This window comes from Vanellus vanellus (assembly GCF_965231255.1).
Source record: "Vanellus vanellus genome assembly, chromosome: 13".
NCBI lineage: Eukaryota > Metazoa > Chordata > Aves > Charadriiformes > Charadriidae > Vanellus > Vanellus vanellus.
Genome location: NC_138918.1, coordinates 7,596,351 through 7,616,143, shown reverse-complemented (window position 1 = coordinate 7,616,143; position 19,793 = coordinate 7,596,351). Strand labels below are relative to the sequence as shown.

General features: G+C 41.5%; 1 long non-coding RNA gene across 1 annotated transcript; it reads right to left on the bottom strand.

Moving 5' to 3' along the window:
• Positions 1–787: 787 nt before the first annotated feature.
• On the bottom strand, positions 788–9,814 carry LOC309677129. Its single transcript, XR_014269657.1, has 3 exons — positions 9,469–9,814; positions 8,879–8,958; positions 788–879 (listed from the first exon to the last, which is right to left on the bottom strand). It is a non-coding gene; the product is annotated as an uncharacterized lncRNA (long non-coding RNA).
• Between the last annotated feature and the right edge of the window lie 9,979 nt (positions 9,815–19,793).

Sequence of the window (19,793 nt, the reverse complement as noted above, 5' to 3'; positions counted from 1 at the left end):
AGGAAACAACACAGATACAAACCACCCAGTGCAGGGACTCCTGTCATTCCTTTCCAGCTGCCACCTGTGTACAAGCCACCTCTCTGTCCTGTGATACCGTGATCTTAAAGATTACGAGTTCTGGCTAACGCCCCAACATGATGTGAGACTAAATGCGTGCTTTATCTGTGCAAGATCCTGCCCGCCAGTGAACGGATGCCGTCAGGAGAGAAACAGCACTATGTTTTCTTCAGCAAAATAAGAGGAAACGTTTGCCCTTTGATTATAGTTACTGGTGAAAGGTCAGCATGAGCTGCTGATTCACCCTATCCTGCAGAGCTTTCTTTGTAAATGCTTTTATTGTGTTTCCCGGCCAAGATCATTGGTAGAAGACTCACAGGGTACATATAGTGCCTGACAAGCTAGAGTGGGACCTACAGAGACATTTCACTGCTACCAGATGTCCCTGCAAGTGCTGCTTCAATCCAGCCCAATTGCTAAAAGACAGTGGCCATCCTCTGCCATTCAGAGGCCAATGGACAGGATGTGGCCCTCAAACCCCAGGCAAGCTGCCAGCGCTGTCCTCATCTGAGCAAACTTTGGGCATTCTTACTAAGAAGAAAGGTTGGCCAAGAGACAGAGTCAGTCTGTAATAGATCACTAAGTGCCATCTTGAAAAATATACCATCTAAAAACCTTTTCTAGATACGTTAGGAAGACAGAGTTCTACTTACATTTTCCATCTTTATTTTTCTATTTGTCTCTGTTCTCTTCCAGTTGAGGCAAGAAGTTTCAAGACTTTCAAATATCACCGTATGCACATCTCTGTTTGCAATGATCTCAGTCCTTAGCTGCTTCCTGCATGTAGATGTCGCTGTGTTCCTTGTGAGCTGCTTCCACCTTTGCATGGAAAGGGTAGGCAAGGCTGTAGACATTGCAACTTTGGGAAAATGATTTTCATGCAGTGGGACATACGCAGGATGAAGACTACAAGCCTCTACCCTTTTTAGATTAAGATCTAACCCAGAGATGCCACCCTGAGCCTAGCAAATAAAATTGTACTTTGTTATATTGTGTATTCATGTACAGATATTTTAATGTAAAAAGAAAAGGTGACATTATTTATTATTTTTTATCGGGAACATGTGGGTTTTTTTCATTAAAAGCTTCTAGAGCCAGGAGCTTAACATTATACGTATTATTATTTAGTAAGATTTCTGTTGCTATGTGACAGGTATTTACTATAAACAAACAAACAATTCCTGCTTTGAACAAACAAAAATGTTGCTCAGTAGGAAAAAAAAATTGTGCATGATAAGAACAACTGGCTTCCTTGCCATGGCGTCTGACATCTTTAAATACTTCTTCCACATAAAATCACTGATAAAGCTTCACATCATTTTCCTTAGGATTCAAAAGGATACTGGGCAGAAACAGCCCTAATTAGAAGCCAGACACTTAGGAATGTAGAAAATTGCTAGCAGCAGGAAAGAGACAAACTATCGGTGTTTGTGGTGATAGGTGCTGATGGGAAGAACATGCGCTATTTGAAAAGAGAGGGTGAGATAGTTTGACCCAATTCCTGGTTCATCATTAGGAACAGTTCAGCAATGACCTGTTATTACAGGGTTGTGTTTCCAAAAGACCTCGTTATCAGTTCAACTCAATAGTTAACAACAAAACAGAGCAGTGGGTGAAAAAAATAGGCCATTATTGAAAGGTTTTGAAAAAAATCCATCCAGGGCCGCTTCAACCCTATGATCTGCACCTCTGTGGAACTGCTTGCATGGGTTTTTGTCTGCATTTGGGTATGCAAGACTGCAACCAAGTCTTGGTTTCACCTCAAGTATCAAATTTCTTAAAGAAATCCTAGAAAAGCTTTGCTCTGTCCCCATTAAAAGGCATCCAAATATCAGTGTGAAATTTCTCAGAGTGATATGGAACCAGCAGCATGGGGATGTTATAGTGATGGTGTTCTTTGTTTTCCGCTGTTGTCCCTGAAGTGTTGTTTTCTCCTATATTTTTATGTGCTTTAGTAATATATCTCTTCTTAATTTAAAATGAACTTCTCAACACTGAATTTTACTCATGGGCAATGTTCAGAAGGCTCTATGAATGGGATCAGTAGCTCACTAGCCAAAACGGTCACCAGCTCTGATTGGAAAAAAGGCTCCAATTCCAAACACCATATTTGAATGAAATACCAAACACGAATGTGCATGTTCTGTGTCATCTCCGGCTAAATATTCGTTGGACTCAGTAAACCTGTCATGAACCGCCTGGCAGCTCCTGCTCAGTAAGTCAATTATCTCAGCAATGCTTCTGTGAACCCAGCAAATGGCATTGTCCATCATCCATAACGTTAGAATTTCTACGCAAAAGAAGCTGTCTGATGGAAAGGACCCGTACTTGATCTCCTTTGCTAAAGGGAGCTGCTCCTGTAGCCTCCGAGTTCATCATCCCATTGACCGTTTTGGCTAGCGGCGTCAGAGTCTTTGCCTGTGTTGAATAACGTGTAACGCATTGGCTGTTTCTAAAAATAAAAAATCTTCTATGTACCTTGCAGTAAACTCCAGCTCATGCTCATTTCTTATACTGTTTTCACTCAAAACGTAAGTTGCTACCAAGTAATACTTCCCACCTGCCTTGCAATATACTCAAACGGCTATAACAACAAGGGAGACTCCGGCCCCGTTGCTTTGAAAATACTCATGAGCTCTTGGGTTATATAAAGCTCCTAATGTTTATCTACCAGAACAATCCCACCTCCTGCACCAAGTCCTCGTGCACACTTTTGCTTCAATTGCTACTGAGCCCTCTTTCTCCCTTACCTGTGCTGTGTCCACCTCATCTCTCACTATCTACACTGAGAGATGTCACTGCTATGGGCATCATGCTCAAGACAGGCATTTGCAAATGAGGAGTCAGATATAATTTTGTGCGGCTCTGTTTCTCTGAGTTTCCCAGCGAATTTGACTGAAAAAGGATGCTCCTTTCTTCCTCCCTCTCCATCTCTTTCCCACCATCTCTCACAGATTCACTCTAATAACCATATATTTATTCCTTCACATAAATATACTAGTGCTCATCAGCAAATTAGCACACCACCACATTTATGGTCTGGGAACGTTATACAGTTTTTTGAATGCAGTAAGCCGCAGAAGTGTTAAGCGTGATGCCTGCTGTAGCGGTTTGCTTGGATTACAACTGATTACACTTTTCCTTGCCAGAGATAACGTGCTAGCAGAACAGCTCGCTAATAAGAAATTGGCTGGCTGGCCCTTTGCTAAACCATCTTCAGGAGGCTGATCTGCCAACACAGTTGTATTTCCATACTTCTGGATTTTTCTAGGCTCCGGGAGCATTTCTGAGATCTTGGATGACATTTGTTAGCAGGGCATGGGCCCAGACAAGCAAATCCAAAGATGCATTGAGGTTACTTGTGCTGAAAGATGGAAACAGAGCAACTGCTGACTACTTCCAGGGGCAGATTGAAAACCTAGCCTAACACTAAAGCTGTGGGCCATCTGACTTTAAGTGGGCCCCAGACAGTGCCAGGGTGCACAACACCACAAGGTGAGCCATCCTTTCTATTGAGCAGCTTTCCTTGTCTCTGATACTCAGTATACTCAGATAGAAGCCAACTCACAGTGGTGCTGCAAAGTAAAATTCAGAGACATAATGAACACGTCGGCAATGGGAAGCTGTGTTCACAAAACAGAAGCCGCAAGGAAGAGTGCAGAAGAGGCCATACACTTTAATTAGCTGATGATCTAGCAAAGTTTGGATATGGTGCCTCCATTATGATATAGGAACATCTAATAAATTTTGACAGCCCAAGCTGAAGGATGCTGCAAAGAGATGCTGTACATAACGCACTTCTACATGTGTATCTCCAACACTGTCTGTTCTAATTGTCAATGGCAGCCAGAAGGGAAAGAAGAAATTACAACCACCTATTTCTTCTCCCTCCAGACAGTAGAAGGAACAAGTCCTTCCACAAAGAGAATGAGTACCTGCCTGGCTAAAAAAAAAGGAAGAGGGAAAGATCCCATCTACACCCTTCTGCCACACAAACTTGTACAGCTCCTAACAGGGAGGATTCCCTGATCAGAGCAGAATTTTGTGTAAAGAAACCTTGAAAAGCAAGAACTAAGTACAGGGGCACCATGCTAAACTAGGTGGTACAAACAGTCGCCTGGATGCTCAGTTCATAACCTCATTTGTCTCTCCCAAAATACTCCAACATTTAAGAAAGTCTCAGAGTACCAAAATAATCACACACAATAATGCAGTACGTACTCAGGAAAAGTAAATAGAAAAGAAATCTTAAGTAGCAGAAAGGTTACCAGAAAATCTAATTTTTAAAGGTTAAAACATAGTTTCCATATGGTCAAAGAACTTATTTGTTAATATTATATAAACAGTTCATAAGAGGCTTCTGTTCTTATCAAAATTGTTTTGGTCACAGCTAGCCCATTGTGTTAGGCACAACACAGTGAACCCCTATGAAGCTCATACTACACGTTTCTTTGCAATCTGATAAAGTATTAAGACTACAGTGATCCCATGACACTAGTGGCAAAAAACCTCCCTGCAATTAACAGTTTATACAAGTCTTCTACTATCATTCAGTTACATAAATGCCACCGTTAACGCAGGGGAAAAGGTACTTTGCATTCCCATCCATTACTTAGCAGTTTTCTACCAAGGAAATAAACTTGCAGAAATCAAACATTTAAAATTGACATATACAGGCCATGAATATTAAAACCCATAGAAAATGTTTGGATTTCAAGCATTCCTAGTGCACTCCTGAACGCTATAAAGGTTAAAAGGGGATGAAGTTGCCTTTGCTAAATAAGTAGATGTTGTTTTCTTTAGTCTGCCTTCAAGTTTCGCTTTTAAAATCAGAAAATAGCACGGACTACATGACAGATTTTCTAGCACCATAACACCATCCAATAATGCATCCTGAGAAATAAGAGAAAATCCTTTATCTAAGCAATAACAATTTGTTACTTTAAAGAGAGAAAGGGGAAGGACAGACTACTATTTAAAATCCATTACTCCAGGCACACAGCATTTCCACCTTCCCTAAGTCTCAACAACTAGTTCACTTCTATAGACCACTTTTCTTTGAAATTAATACTCCCAGAAAATTGTTTCATTGCCTCTCTGCCTGGTAATAAAAAAAGGTTATGTGTTTTTTTTTGGCAGATGATGCTTTTTTAAAGTTATCTCTATTTTAAAGTTATTCTTTCACTAATCTTTCTCCTCCTCAACTGCACGATCACATATGCATACCAAAACAAAGTGTGAAGTAATTGTCTTGTTTTTATATTGTATACAAGTCAAAAGCTTACACTGCATGAGAAGGAAAAATACTGTTCAACCTTTCCATTCCCTTCCCGATCTCTTTGTAGGTACATTTACCAATTCTGTTTACCAAGCCACTGCTGCTGCAGAGACTACCCCAAAAAATGACAGAACTCAACCTTCTGTTTCCCAGTTCTGTAGAGAAAGTCTCTTACTATGCTAACAAGATACGTAACAGTCGCACACACGCAGATGCCTTCAAAGAACTTCTCACGCTTTTTTAAGTCTTGACTCTCCTCCACAAAAGCAACAGCAGAGCTTTACAGAGTTCTCATTTCAGACAGTACTGCCTAAAGACTCCAAACTGACGTACCTGACAGAGCACACATATTTTGATAAGCTGTTTTGTTGTTGTTGCTTACCTTCTCAGACCAAGCTGTGATTATAAATTTTTTAGAAGCATCGCTCTCAAGTGGTAATGCCTTCCACTGAACAGCGCATCTTCTTAACCTTACCCACAGAAGATGTAATCCAAGTACAGACAAGTTCAGCTACTGTGTTCCTTCACGCTAAGTGTTCCTAACACTTCTTAGGGGCTGTAACCCCACGGGATTGAGCATCTTTAAGTGCTCAGCAGATAACTAAAATCCGGAGCCTCATCAACTGGCTTTTTCTTAAGTGAGTTTAATTTACATTACGCTCCCTTTGGGCTCAGCCCACTGATTCCAACTGGGCTTCCCCCAGCTGAGACCCAGAAGAGAAAAGTTGTGACTCAGTAGCTGAATTTTTAAAGTATTGACTTTTTTTTAATACTAATGTTTTAGAGTTTGTACAATTTTTAAACTTTATTGATTTTTGTCTGTTATTTTGGGGCTAATAAAACTAAAGTAGCATAGGGGTTAATAACATGACAGACGCTTAGTTGAACCACCTCTATTTTTTTCTAAGTTTAGGATTAGTTAGCCTGCATGCTTGCTCTCTGTACAGAATATTTTAACTTTGCAATAAGGCAACCAATATCCTTATTGGACAGATAAACATAATTTTATTGTATGTATTTTTTTCCTTCAGGGGGAAAGAATAAAGTTACTATTTATTCCGCAAGCACGTTAGAGACGTATTACCCTAAACATGTCTTGAATTAAAATCTGCTTATCATCACAGCTTTTGGTTGTTCTGATGAGCACTTTGCTCTTCTTTGAGCATGTGTTGAGGTTTAGAACTTGTACACCTACATATTTCAGAGATGAATTTCCAGGAAAGCAAACTTACTAATCTTAACTTTTTCCTTTTTCTTACTATTAATATAGTAGGGGAAATAGCTTTTTCCATTTCAGGAAAGTAGGTGTCTTAAAAAAGGTATTTTTAAATACCTTTTTTAAGTGTAATAGGTGGATGTATGTCCAAAAAGTAGATTATAATTATTTTAGATTGAAGGAGGAAGCTTACCTAAACCTTTACAGAAAGTGCAATTATGTCATCAGTGTGCTTAAGTGGTTTTTTTAGCACACATCCATCAGGTCATATCTCAAAATCACATGTTGTCTTCATAAACTGCTGTTATCCATTAGAGGGCAACACAGACACTCATCGTTAAAGGCAAGCGCAACATCAAAGACAGAAAAATTAAAAGCTCAAATGCAAGTAAGAGTAATAACTATATAGATGGAAAGTATTTCCAATATGGGGTTTACAAATTAAAAATTAAATGATGAACACAGTCATTGGAACAGGTTGCTGCAAAGGCAGATCCACCACTGGAGGTTTTTAAGAATTTGTTAAAAAAACATACACCATAAGTAATGTCAGTTTACTTGATTAATCCAGGTGCACTTAATTTTGGTTTAAAGTTTGATCTGTTTTTCCATAATATAGTTCCCTTCCTTACTTTCCCTGAATCCACTACTAAAACCCACAAAGGTAATGAAAACAGAAAGGCACAGGAATGGACCCAATTATGTACAAACAACTCCCTTTCCCCATTCTGTCGAACAAGTTTCTTTTGCTTTTAGAATAACCTGGCAAATTACAGGTCATAAACATTCTTTCTTCACAGGGTCTGGTACAGAAACTTTTATCTTCCTTAACATGGCCTCAGAACGTGGGATCTGCCTTTTTTCAGAAAAATCAGAGATTGTCCACTACCAGAAGCATGAAGTTGGACAGCAGGAAGTCATTATTCCTAAGGATACCAAAAAGCCCTCTTTTTGGTTTTCTTTTTTTGCCTGGTCAGGAAGCAAAAAATTCTCATTACGTTCTCATCCATGAAACAAATTCCGAGGTCAGTTACACATTTGTCCACTGCGTCCTCACCTCAATTTGGGTGAGACTAGTAAAGACGAGTGGGTCTTTCTCCTCCGCCTTTTGCAGTTTAGGAATGACGCGCCTTCCTAGCTCGTTCAGCAGTCAGACAGGGAATCACACGTGCTTGTCAGTGACATATAGTTACCCCACTTTTGTTCTTGCAGTGTTATTACCATCTTGAGTGATTAGAGAACTCTGCCTGGGACTGAAAATATTAAGGCATCAAACGACAGGCTGTGTTCTGCGCTGTGGAATATGGCTCTGTTCAGCGTAATGGGGATAAATAATATTAAGAGCTCCGTGTTCTTGCCCTCTAAAGAATTCTTAACACAGTTTGGAGAGGCAGAGAAACATAAAACTCTTACAGTGTAAGACAAAGATTTCCTCAATGTGACAGGAACCATGGAGATAAAGTGTTCCTTCATAAAAGCAGACAGTGCTTCTGCCTACAGAAGGAGATCTAACAAATAACTACAGTATCATCTTAGGAAATAAAATCAGAACAAAAGTACGCATCAAGAAAAGGTAGTCATACAAAATCCTTCTTGTGTTTGGGAACTATGGCTGACTGAGTTTTTGGTTGCCTTCCACACCTCGGCTGCTCAAGGGAAACTTATTCAGAATAGGTCTAGGAAGATACAAGCATGTCAAACGACTCAGGTGTCTGGCAGTATCAAGTATGTGCGATTCCCACACCTAAAGAACAGAAATTAAAATCTGATCTTTCAACTAAGAACTCAGAATCCAACAAGCTCATTAGTATTCAAATAAGGCACTGGTGTTTTTTTAAGTATTGCTAGAGATGAGGACATGTATGCCAGACACACATCATTACAATTCAGACACATTTGAAAATACAATTCTTGTTTTTTAAAATTATTTGCCTGTATTATTAGCACTTGATTATCCCATGAAACTGCAGTCCTAAATTTTCCAAATGCTATGGAAATCTTTTTCTTATTAAAATTAAAATAGAAGATTATTTTCAGTAGCTCCCTGGAAAAGATTAAGAAAAGCAATAATGAATTTTAGCTGAAACACAACGTGGTAATAATGAGCAGGACAGTAAAAAAAAAAAAAGAAAAGGTGGCTCTTTTTATAACTAACTGGAAAAAGTAAAGAGTTTTCCATGGAGACTGTAAATTCAGAAAGAAGGAAAAGTAATGACACTCGCTTAGAAGACCGTAAAATTAAAGAAGTTTTAAAAGTAGGCTAACACACAGTATTGCAAATAGCGTATTTCTGAAAACAAACATGAGTACACGCAGCATCTTACCTGTCCAGTAGGAACATTTGTAAATGCCTTAATAAAATCATCCTCATCCACAGCTCCAGCTCCTCCTTCTTTAGAGGAACCTACGTAAATGTAAAACACTGTTAAACAGTATGTAATGTATGTCAAGGTTTTCAAACTGACATAAGCATCTTTCACAACACCTATTTTCAAACATCTAATAGAACTTGCAATTTTACACACGATAAATGTTCAGGATTTTTGTAAGACCTTGAACTCTGATTTCATCATGAATAACAAGAAAGTTAAACTTTTTTTTTCTTCAAAAATGAACAATTCTGAGCAGTTTCCGATTTGACAAAGTTAATGGTTTCATTTTATTATTTTTATTTTCGTGTTTAATTGGAAACATATTTAGTACAACCATCTTCTAGTAGCTGTTTGCATAGAATTCTGAGACCTGCATCCTGTTAATACAAATGTTCCCAAATAAAGCATAGAATTTCAAATTATTTACCAAGCAAGAGTTATTTATCATTAACTGGAATTCTTCTGGATGAATTTTCACCTCAGCACATGTGCCACCAGGAATCAGCCCCACAATACATAGTAGCCCTACACGATTCATTTACCTTGTGCTTCCCATATTCTCACGAGGAGCTAAGGCATGCGAGGTACATTTCTTGGTCTCAAAGCTCCAAGAACTTCAACAAAGAAAACAAGAACACGGTGAAGGGAATGTTGTGTTGGAGCAAAGTCTGAACTCCACCGATTGCCGGCTGCCTTCTCAGAGTGCTCATCCCCACGGGTGTTCCACAGTGGGGCTCCCACGAACCTTCCAGACACATTGCTAAAAAACTGCCATAGCAAAAATGTTTTCTCTTCAAAAGCACCTGTGACAGCTACGCAAATAGTAGAGCAGTTACTTCTGTGCAAGGTAAATGATGGAACTGTTCTCATGTAACAGGCAAAGATGCCCCAAATCCCAAGCAAAAGGATCAGGGAAGAATACTAACAGGTAACCTGCTGGTTTCACACTGGCATGTGGTTGTCAAATTTCATGGCAACTCTAAAACAGAAAATAATTTGAAACAGTGTCCAGATTTCACTTTCTTGCAAATACTAGGGTTACCAAGAAAGCCCTTTTTTTAAAGGAATGAACTCAAGCTTGCTGCCAAATCAAAGAACAAGGTCATCAGATCCAGGCTCCGTCTACAAGCCTAAAACTCCAAGTACAAGGAGAAGCTTGGCAGAATCCTTAAGTATCTTCAGTAATTGAATCAGGCAGATAATATGTCAAGACAGGTTAACTGCATGGAGATAATCAGTCCAGTAGAACATTCCCTTCTTGAGAAGAAAATTTAAAAAAAACCCTCTTGCAGCAAATGAGTACTCGGGAACAAGGGTCTTGTCTCTCTCAGACTGAGGCCGACGGGATGGATGGCAGAATGTCCTCCCTATCTTGCAGAGCACAGCTGAAACGGAAGCATCAGGCACAGAAGACATATTTTACTAACTACCGAACAAATAAGAAACATATGACAAAAGCAGTTAAGGCTGAGTGGCCCACTTAACCCAAAAGCTAGGACTTCTTGACAAATGAAACTCTTGGTGGCTGCACTCTTCAAAAATGTTTCACAGTTTACAGTCCCTGATCTCCTATTTACAGTGCAGGGAATTATATCTGCTGTGTTTGCATACATGTGCAGTTTGGAATCACCAGGGTCCACTACCACTGCAAATTTGACGGCAAACATATTAGATCTCAACACCTCTATGCAGAACAAAATCTCTCGCATGCCTTTGTGGCTGCTTAGTGTAAAAGTGTGAAACAATAGCTGAATGACACGCTCTTTGTAAATGTCAGAGCTTGAGGCAGTCAGCAGCTGTGTTGCCTAGAGAGATGTACGGAGATACGGCTAAGCACCACGCAGACAGATGAATCCTTACGGGGAAATGTCCCTTCCGCATTTATCCTTCACAGTTCTTTCAACACTGAATATATTTCAGTTTTTAGTCTTGGAGAGGGCAATGGAAAAAAAAAAAAAAAAAAAAAAAAAAAAGAGAAAAAGCATCTCAGCAGAACAATTAGGAAAATGCTTCCAATAAATTCTCAGAACCCTTTTCACATAGTTCGGAAATGTAATAGGTGACCTGCCCCTATTGCAGGATCCAATGCCTGTCTAAGCACAACAAGAAATGAAAACATTTACCGCTGTGGCTTAAAAATGAAGGCAACAGCTTCCCTTTGCATTGCACCGCAGTATACTGCCTTTGGGCCTCTGCTCCAGCCGTGGCGTGTTAGCAGAGCTGGGAAGGGGCTCCCAGTGGAAACAGAGGGACTGACAGTGTTGGAGCTGAGGGGTATTTGTAGAGACGCGTGGGAAACCCTTACTCGCTTCTCACCCACGTAGTGCCTGGCTCCAATCTACATTTTCCACATTCAGCTTGTTTGAAGGCTAAAATCCCCCCGCGACCTCAATACAGCAGTGTATGATTCAGAGAGGCCACGCACGTAGTATGCAGGCGCAGAGGACTGGGGCGGAAGAAGCAAACTCGGCACACTGAAAATCTCTTTCTCAATCCTCTGTTCTCTGCACGTTTCTAGTCACAAGCAGATAGCGGGGCACGCACCACCACCGTTTGCTTACAGACATACTGTCGTATTATTAAGCTTAAGTCACTACTGGTTATGATTTACTTGCGATCATAGGAGCCACACCTTGGTCTCGCACATCTACCTGAGGGAGTCTCAGGGTCGTGGGGCACCGAATGCAATCAAAATGGACTCACTCGAGCAATGAAAACCGTTGTTAGGGTCATCTTGACTTTGAGCAGCATGACTCCCTGGCTCCAGAGAGTCTCTTTCTTTTTGCGAACTCTGGTCCTCCATGAGTCTCTGTTACAACAAAGGACACTTCAGGGAGAACGTCCATTGGAAATGTGTTAGGTAACCACTGAAAACTGAAGATGAGTCAGAGCTGAGGGCTAAGATACTCACCTTGCTTTTGACTTCAGCACACTTCAAAATGGCTTTTATTTTACCCTGCCTTCTCCTGCTGTCTCATAAATGGGATCAAGAGCTCTGTGAACAATCAGTAATAGTGTTTTAGTTGTACTTAAATGCTTTCGTGCATCTCAAAATACCTCTCAATTTAGGTATTACTAACAAATATCTTCAACCTAAAGACCATCTGACCAAAGGACTGGCGCTTTTAGAATGGAATACACTCAAAAAATGGCTCCGCTCAGCAAAGATGAGGAAGAATCGAAAGGTATTTACAGTGTTTATTGGCGTCAGCCTGACTTAATAGTGTGCAACAGAACTAACCAATTGGGTCCAAATTGTGTCCATTTAATTCCTAGCACAGATGAAAAACACATAACAACGCCAGCAAAATGATGGTTTCTTGGAGCAGCCAGCCCACATACGGCAGACTCTGAGTCATTTTGAAGAGTTTTCCTCACTCATCTTCGTAAACACGAAAGCCAAGGAGAGCATTTTCATTCTGTAACTGTCAACTGTAAATCCTTCAGTAGTTTAGGATCCAATCTTTTTCTCTGCATTAGATTTCCTGAGCCATCTCTGAGCAGTATCATGCCAAAAGGCAAAAAATCTGTTGTTTTTTTTCTACTAATATGAACTCAATAAAAATAAACAAAAGCTTTTAGTTCTTTGAATTTTTGTATAGCTTAAATATTTCTGAATCCAAAATAATCACATATTCACTTAGCATCTTATAAAGACTTAACTTATCACAGGAACTTTCTCACCTAATTAAAAAACCCATATAATTTAACCAGAATTTACCCAATAACTGAGTTCCACTGTTTCCTGTTAAACTGAACTGAAACTGCCTATGCTATTAGGAAATCTAGTAGATTTCCTGTCAAATACATGCTTGTTACTTAAAGGATTTCAAAGATTTGGCAGAAGAGCCTTACATTATTGTAGCATACATTATTTGACAATTTACAGAATCCTGTCATTTTTAAATTATTTTCTTAGATCTTCTGAAGTTCTTGAAATCAATCATTAAAAAACCTCAGAGAAACCCTAAATATCTTTCCTGGACCACAACAGAATGGGAATGCGACGCTAGCTGATGTTCCTTACACAGCAGCTATAGTGCCGAGGTCTGTACTCTCTAAGAGATTGTCATGGTTTGGGCTTCACAGTCCTCCAGGACAAGAGGAAAATTTATCTCCTTGCCGAATAAGTAGCATACTTGACTTCCTTGAAGCTTTCTTCCAAGTCAAGATCAGGGAGGCCCCAAATGAGGACCTCCAGCTGCCATGGGGTGCGTTTCAGTCAAGCAATGATCCAGACAGTATCAGAACTAAATCCTTTTCCAGCAGCCTGCATAATGAACCTGTTTTCATACTCCTGACAGCCGAATCCCACCCGCCAAACAGGGCTCTTGACATAATGAGTATCTGAAAGGGCTGTCAAACCGTATCGATGGTCATCTTCATACCACTAATCTGTAAATCCAACCTTATTCAAGGGCATCCCTCTATCTGTAAAAACCAGAAAACACAAAGGAGAGTCTAGAGCATTATTGCAGTAACTACTGTCAGTGACTGAACATCAGCTATTAACTCAGGGGTTACTTTAAGGACTACAGAGATACATTTACTCCATACCAGTTTCCATGACTGCCCCACTATTACACTCAATCGTTACTCTCTTTGCAAGGGTCAATTCACTTTGCAGCCCTCAATGGCAGTCCCAAGATCATTGCTGGTAAGCATCTTCACACAGAAATTCAAGCTGTGAACATCTGTGCTCCTCTTGCATAAGCTTAGAGCAGCCATGAGAGGAGCTATCTGTCCCTGAGAGCCCACACACAGTTCTGCATCGCCAGCGCTGGCTCCCTGTGGACAACTTGCATCCCATTTCAAACTGCCAGATTTTTGCCCTTTGCTAGACCAGGCATGTTTAAACCAGTAAACTCCACTTGCTTGCTCCCTTTCTTGCCCAACTAACAAGTTGGAAAGAGGAGTGCAGCAAAGCCAGAGTCCAACTTTAACGTACAAACTGTGATTTTTGTCTCACTCTGCTCCTGGAGGAGGAAGAGATTGAGAGATAGATAAGGAAATTAAACTAGGTTGGGAAATATTCTCAAGCAGAAACCCACCTCAGTTACAGAGCTGGCCAGCGCAGACCACCAAGAAACATGATCTTATATTTAGAAAACTGAGTGAAAACGTTACTGCTCGTTTTTACAGCTGAAGTGTAGCTCTCATCTAATAAACCCTAAAAGATGACCTCTGTACCCCCTCCACAAACATACAGCAGCAGCCAAAGCAGGACTGCCATTACGCTCTCTCACTACCAGCCTCAGACTCTTGTCTGGAGCGCTCCAGTTCAGCCACAGAATTGGTATCTTGTCCACCGAGCATAATTATATGCAGCAGATAAACCCTGCCACCTCCCTCTTCTATACCAGAGCTCCAATGCACAGCTTTTCGTATGCCCTTTACAGCTCTATTTGTAAAGGCTCACATCTAAACTGCGGACCATCATGGTAAATATTTGCTGAAGGAGAAAGCTGACCTCTCCTCTGCTTCTGCTTTTGATCCATCTGCCCTGTGGAAGCAAGGACATTTTTTAACAGCCCATCCTGTCACAGTGCTGAATATTTTCTTGGAAATGGCTGTTCTGCAAGGACCTTCCTTACCACTAATACTTCCATTTCTCAGGTACCTCTTCTTCAGAATGGCCTGAAAGCTGGGAGTTGCTGTGGGTCTTCATAAATGAAGCACTCCAAAACAACGAGTCATTGTACTGAACGCTCCCGGCCAAAGGTTTTCTTCTGGGATGAAGCCATGTTTTGGGGTGATACTTCCAGAAAAGTTAAGGACTTCTTGTGCTGCTTTGCTATCATGTTTCATCTTCCTGCCTCACCTTTCTTTGGAAGTGTGTGACACTGTTGAAGGAGGATGGAGCCAGGCTCTTTTCAATGGTTCCAAGTGACAGGAGGAGGGGCAATGGGCACAAGTTAGAACACAGGAAGTTCCGTTCAAATACACGGAAACAGTTCTTTACGGTGAGGGTGACAGAGCACTGGCACAGGCTGCCCAGGGAGGTTGTGGAGTCCCCTTCCCTGGAGATTTTCAAGACCCGCCTGGATGCAGTCCTGAGCAATGTGCTCTAGGCAATTCCTGCTTTAGCAGGGGAGTTGGACTAGATGATCTCTAGAGGTCCCTTCCAACTCTGGTGATTCTGTGATTCTGTGATTCTGTGACACAGCTGGACTGGCTAAACCAAGTTGGGTAGTTCCCAACACTGAAATGTCTCCTTACCCCTCGTCACGAACAACGTACACCTATGCATTCATACATATCCTCACGCTCTCATACTAAACGGCATGTTTCCAGCTTAGATAACTCCTTTGGAGACTTCATACCATAGGATGGAGAAGTTCTTCCCTGCAAACACAAAGCTGGTGATTTTGCTCTGTAACAAGTCTGCAGTGGAGGAAGCTTATTTCATCTCAACACCTCGTGACTGTTAATGAGCTAATGAAAACTCTCCAGTTGATGAAGCACTAGTTTCGGATGTCCTGTTATCATATGTGCATACACATACATCCAAGTGCCCTGTCTTCGCCCTGACCAGGGATTAAGCTTGAATTGCTTGAACTAGTAACTTGGAGCAGAAATCATAGGCAAGGACAGGAGCCTACAGCTGCTTCTAACACATTGAAGAGCTTAGAGACTAGAGTGAGGGCAGAGGCAAAATTCCTATCTCCATCAACTCCTTAAAGCTCTTCCTCAAATAAAAACATATCTTCAAAATCCTTTTATTTTCAAAATGCAAACACTGATTTTGTCTTTCTCCTAAACCAGAGAAAAAAGCAAGAACCGGCATACTGCCCATCTCTGAGACATGATGCTTTGTGCTCCTCTCTCCACAGTGCCCACATCCCAAGCATGCTTTCTGCTTTAGCTATTTACCTTATGCACTCTCTATTTAGATGACATTTCTCAGGCACTTGAGCAACTCACAGCCATGATCACCGCATCCTCTTTCAGGAAGGGCTGTTACTCCTACTTGGTGTAGGGAAAAAGAGGCATAAAGCAGTTCAAGCACTTGCCTGCAGTGGCACAAGTCATCTCAGGCTCACTTTCCAATTAGTGGAGAGCTAGTCAACACCAGCCTTTGGCCAGCTGAATTAGGCCCTGGAAGTGCTTACTCTCCTCACTGACTGTAAGAGGAGACCCCTCTGACTACTGCATCTGCACCATAGGCATATAAATCTAACAAAGGTATAACCCACCCAGGAAGTGTATTGTTGAGCAAGGACTGTTAAGTCAGAGCTAACCTGGGGAAGAGAATCCTTCCTGTTTAATTTCTTCCCTGAAGCCACAGACATACAAAGCACACGAAGGAAGCAGGGGACAGAAATTATGCAATCATATCAGAGTTTCCTTTGTCATTTTCCTTAACTACCAGACTTAATGTTTGCAAAGCTGTCTTTGAACTCCAGCAAACAGCTTGCTTTGATATCCAGATGCAAGTATCACTGTTTGTTAAGTGGGCTGTAAATGGATTTCATAGTTCATTCCAAAGCAGCCACACATGAGCACAATAAAGCTAAAAGCCCCATCTGGAGTTTTCTCAGTTGTAGAAAGATGAACAGAGCAGGATCACCCAGCCATCATATTTGCAGTGACAGCGGCCTGCTCCTCCTGCCAGAGACCAAAAGAGAGGTGTCAGACCGGACTTCAGTGTGAAGAGGGAAGCCTGTCACGTACAGACAGAAGGCATCTGGGCTGCTTCCTGAGGAAAGTTTAACAACTAGGCAGACCAATGGAAACCCTTTCTCGCCCTCCAGGGCTTCACATGGCAACTGAATAACAGACTTCCCAAAAAGGAAACAAAATGGAAAGACAGGTGGAAGCTCAGACACAAAGATCATCTCCCTTTACAACCTGGAAGCGGCAAACCAGAATTTCTCAAGCCTAGTATCTCTACATCTGCTTCTATAAAAATGGTGACAGTTTTCCAAACGGTATATAGGATCTTTTGAAGATATACATAGGACTTAAGAACATTAAATGGACATAAAGTATCACCTTTTGTCTTAAAAAATGCTCTGTGGCATGTGGGAGATTTGGCATGGTACAATACATAATACTTTTAAATGTCTAAATATACTCTATTGCATCTTTTGTGACCTCCAGGAATCGAGTTGCTTAAGCACTAAAAAAAGGAAAGGAAGTGATTGATTTTTACTTATTTTACCTACAGCCCTGATAGAAGCGTATTTATTTATTTATATCAGCTGTTCTTTGCTGATCTTAGCTCAAGAAGAGGTTATGAAACTGTGTTACGAAAAGGACTTGTATCTCACTCAAGGAAGTGAAAATTGTTTCTGAAAGAAAGAAAAAAGTCAAGTTCCATTTAAAGTAAAACACGAGAACAATTCTTGACCGTAAATGACTTCATTCTAAGCCTCAGTTTCCCCTAAGTGGTCAAAAAAATTTATGCCAGAATTTCATAAAAATAAATTATCTGCAACTTTAACAAGAGATATTGCTTTACATAGAAAGTGCTCCTGAAATAGCCTTTGCATACGAACCTGCCTCCCAAGAAACTGGATTTCAGCTGGGGCTCAATTATACAAAGACAAGCTGGTATGCCAAAACCAGCTTTCACACCGCCCGGCGCTACCCTCGCCGGCCGGAGGAACCCCCGCCTCGGGGGCGCGGAAGGGAGACTCTCCGTCCCCCCGCCAGCTCCTCCCGCGGCCCTGTTCGCAGCGGGGACGCGCCTGCGCGGGGGAGGAGGTGGAGGAGGAGGAGAAGGAGGAGGAGAAGCAGGAGGAGGCGGTGGCAGCGATCCGCAGCCGCGCAGCCCCGCGCCAGCAGCGCCGCCCGCCGGGAGCCGCGCAGGAGGGCGCCCGCCCCGAACCGCCGCCGCAGACCGGCGAGTGCCCCCCGGCCCTCGGCCGCCGGGAGCCCCGGGGCACAGCCGCACCTGACACTGGTGCCCGGGCGCTGCCAAAGCCAGCCGAGCAAGGACGGGCTGCGTACCCCTGCGGCGGCGCAGTGGGGCGTGAAACCAGTCCGGCCCTTTCACTCGGGTTAGACGCATAAAAGATCTTAAAAAACCTCAGATTCGGGAGCTCTAATACACACACTGGTTAGGTTCCACGTCCTGCAAAGGAGAAGTAACTCCCATGGGAAAAGATTTACTGCAACGTAAAATCTCAGAGACGGCTTAGTACGTGAAGTTCACGCTCATTACCGGGTTTCAGTTCCCTTGCTCCTGCAGATAGTCGTTTGATCATTAACCCTCTTCAGTTGACAAAATCAAAAAACTTGCAAAGAAACCACTCATGACTACTGCACACCCCATCAGCAAATTTGGACTGATGTCAGAGCAGTCTTTACTGTAAACACACATCCCCTAGTGCAGCGACTCAAGGATCCACACAAGAAGAAATCAGAAACCCAAATGACAACCGCGACTTTTTTGTTCTTCATGGTAGAAAACAAATCAAGACACTTTCAGCCCTTAGAACAGGGACAGCTTTTCAACTGGAGCTGATGCAGTGCTGAGTGTGTGTATGCCCATCACCAGCAGAACACCACTGAAGCCAGAGGCTGGCAAGCAAATCATTGGTTGTACAGCAGCTCCTGCTGACACAAACTATACCCGTTCATGTACTAGTAATAATTATTTATTTATTTAACTAATGAAGATTGAGCAGGAAAATAATTCTTTTCATCTGCTTTGCTTCTTTCTTCAATTTCAGATACTGAACTTAGTGAAGACAGCAGGTTTCCTGGCCAGACCCCAAACACAATCTCTATACAATCTCAATCACCCAGAGCTCTCGTGAGATGGACACAGTGAATTTAGTCACTACGTTACCACTATGTGTAAAATGGGTGTAATGTTTAAGGGGTTAAAACTACTGCAAGGTTGCACTGCTTACAGAAAGAAATATTGGATATAAATAAGTACATTATTTGTATAAATACTTCAAAAAGCTAAAGTTAGAGATACCAGATGGAGATCTGGTGCGATACTCCAGAAACGCAGTAACATTTTCCTGTACATGCTGTATTAAAATGGTAAACATGACTGAATCGATGACTCAGATTACTTGAAACACTCGTAGGGTCACAATTATGTTTTGTCTGAATATCACTGAATGTGTTATCTATACTTAAATATATTTGTTACAACTAAACCATTAACTTTGATCCTGCATTAAAGCAAATTTAACAGCATTCACATAATTATCTGGTATTTAGCACTCCACCTCCAGTTAGAGTAGACAGAGCACACGTGAGAAAATGCTACTGTACCAAATCTCTTGTTGCTTCCATTAGGCACTGTTCTCTTCCTTTTATCTAATGTATTTCTAGTTCTGCGTTACCTCAAGAATTTCCAGAGGGACAGATGCAGAGAAAACCAACACTGGCTTTTTGCTGTGTTGGAACAGTTTCGCCTCTTCAATTCTACAGAGCTAACATCATAGAAAACCCCCATTAGTCACATTTATACCAAAGTTCCAAGAGTTAAAATCATGAACGATAATGTGTAAAATTGTATAATGGTATAAACTAATTTGCTCTACAGCTTCTACCACAGTAATTTAGTAAGCTGTCATTTGTTAGGCTGGTAACTCTGCAACTTTAAAAAAGCATGAACGATAGATCAGGCCACAGCTGATCATATGGCACTTCTAAAGGTGCGTTTGTGCAGTCACAGCTGTGTACGCATGCAGACACCGTTTCACAGCACAGCAAATTAGCCTTTAAGGGGTGTCCCCTGTCCCCCCCCCGGGCACATCACTAACAGCACACAAGCCAGCTGGTTTAACATTGACTTGTGCCTTTTTATACCTGCGTACCGGACTTGCAGCAAATTCTGGACATATACACAAAATACCAATGGATACTGTGGGAACCAGAGGCATTTTCTATATGCAAT